We start from the raw sequence: 2,614 nt of genomic DNA, 5'->3' as shown, positions 1-2,614 counted from the left end.
ATCAAGGGGCAACATATATTATGTTTGCTTGTTTATCACTGGGTTTTCCCTGGTAGATGATGAGTTCCTTAAGGGCATGAGTCTTTCTAAATTTATCAGAGCAAACCCAGGGTCTTTGAAAAGGAGTTAGAGGGTTAAAAAAAGGAGCCAGTCAGGGTGAGGAAGAAGAGACTTGGAAGAGGAAGTGGAAGTTGCAGAAATTTGCACTACTCTGTAAAGTATTGAAGCTGGGATGAAAAAAAAAAAAAAAAAGCCAAGACGTATTGCTGACACTGATAATTGAGGCAGAGTGTGTAAAAAGACAGTAGTTATTTAAAGGTGTAGTGGAGGTGACATTAACAATAGTAACAGTAGAAACAATTGGTGTCAATGTAAAAGAACTAATTTTTCCTTAATCTTTGAAGTCAATGGTGGTCTTGCTAACAGTCAGATATGTTTGAAGCAATTGGAGCTTCTTCCCACTGCTCTGGAAACCAGCAGAAATATTCGAAATCATGCAAGTTAAAATTGATCTTAGTGAAACTTTGGTGGTCAACAAAGGAAAGAATTTGAAAGGCCATATTTACATTAAGGCATCTGGGATATCTCTATCTACTGTACTATCTATCTATCTACTGTAGCTGGAGACTACAACTCCAAGAGAAACAAAACTGTTGGCTTCTGGCATTCTTCAGTCTTCCAATATGGCAGATGGTGATAGTTTCAATGAAATGAATTCACATAGAAGGAAAACTCAGATTTTTCTGGGAAATACATACAAACATTCCAAAACAGTGGTTTTGCACATAGATGGTATTGATGATACATCTCAGAGAACTCTCTGTGAAGAGGATTTGTTAAAAATTAAAGGTGTTTATATCTGTGTTTTGAAGTCTTTTATCTCTGTGGTAAAGATCTCTCTAGTTTCTTCTATGCTTTTTTCAAGCTCAGCATGCACCCCAATATTTAAAGTAAGTAGCATTATCAATAATAACCAAACTATAGAGGGAGGCCAAGTGTCCATTGACTGATGAATGAATAAAGAAGATATCATATATATATATGATACGCATATCATATACACACATAATGGAATATTATTCCACCATCAGAAAGAATGAAATCTTGCCATTAGCAACAATATGGGTGAAACTAGAGGGTGTTATGCTAAGCAAAATAAGTCAGTCAGAGAAAGACTAATACCATATGATTTCACTCATGTGGAATTTAAGAAGCAAAACAGAGGAACATAGGGGAAGGGGAAAAAAAGAGAAAGAAGCAAACCATAAGACACTCTTAACAGTGGAGAACAAACAGTTGCTGGAGGGGAGGTGGGCAGGGGATGGGCTAAATGGGTGATCGGTATTAAGGAGGGCACTTGCTGTATTGAGCACTGGGTGTTATATGTAAGTGATAAATCAATAAATTCTGCTCCTGAAACTACTATTACACTATATGTTAACTAACTAGAATTTAAATAAAAATTTGAAGAAAAAAATTAAAGGTGTTATTAGATTTACTTTTCAAATGGCTGCTCAAAGTTGTGTGGTATGGATCCATCCAGATTTGAAAACAGAGGCTTTGCATCAGCAAGAGCATCAACCCAGGTTATGAAGGCTCAGCAAGTTGTGAAAAGTGAAAGTGGAGAAGAAATGCTGGTCCCATTCCCAGACATGCCTGTGGAAGTAAAACAGAACACAGAACTACCTGACTACCTGCGTAAGGATGAGAGCCCACAAAGAGCAGGACAAAGCATTGTCTTATGTTGACTCACCTGGAAGGTAAAGTTCCTGCCAGAGCAAAGCCGCAAATTTTTATCCAGATTGTTTTACTGGTGACTTTAGTTTGGTTCTCAAGGACTGTGTGAACCAACAAGGGGCCAGTTTTCCATTGTTGTGGTGAACTGTCAAGTGCATGTTGCAATAAGTTATCATGAAAATTTTTTAGATTACATGATTGTGTATGCTGTATTTTACATTTTATTGGCCAGTTTGCCCCACTCAGTAGTAAAAAGGACAGATGCTACAAATGGAATTGCTTTGTTATAAAGGTCTTATAAAAAAGTTAAGGCAACTGCAACAGCATTTTTTGAAATATTGTAAAATAATAATAGGTAATATAATTTTAAAAAAGAAGAGAAATCAAGTCTGCTTCATTACTTCTATACCTGGAATAATATCTAGAACAAAGAAGGTATCAAATAAATATTTAATGTTTAACTACAATTATAGTAAGAATATGGGAATGCATTCATTGAAATAAGTAAATGTTTACTATGCACCCACTGTTGTTCAGAATGATCAAAGCTTAAAAGAAAAAAAAAAGAACGATCAAGACTTTTATAGGGTTGCAAATGAAATGATTTAGTTAGAAAGCAGGAGAAACTTGCATTTGGGCCAAGGGCACAATATATGCATAATACAGTAGGAGGTATGATTTGAGAATTCTTAGAGTAAGTGATAAATCCCAGATTGGAGGAAGGAAGCAGAAATTTCTCCAGCTATTTTAAACATCACACTTTTTTTGCTACAAGTAATTAGGTAATTGAAAAATCCTGGAAATAGCTAGAGAAGCAGAGTCTAGGCTTGTCCTTAAGGAACAACTGCTGAGTAATACCACCTATAAGCTGGAGCAA

The 2,614-nt window shown here is 35.8% G+C and overlaps 1 pseudogene; it reads left to right on the top strand.

Moving 5' to 3' along the window:
* The first annotated feature begins 494 nt into the window (after positions 1–494).
* LOC103672647 lies at positions 495–1,817 on the top strand (annotated as a pseudogene).
* The last annotated feature ends 797 nt before the right edge of the window (positions 1,818–2,614 follow it).

The sequence above is a fragment of the Ursus maritimus genome, unplaced genomic scaffold (genome assembly GCF_017311325.1).
Source record: "Ursus maritimus isolate PB19 unplaced genomic scaffold, ASM1731132v1 scaffold_8, whole genome shotgun sequence".
NCBI lineage: Eukaryota > Metazoa > Chordata > Mammalia > Carnivora > Ursidae > Ursus > Ursus maritimus.
This window is presented reverse-complemented; position numbering and strand designations above follow the sequence as displayed.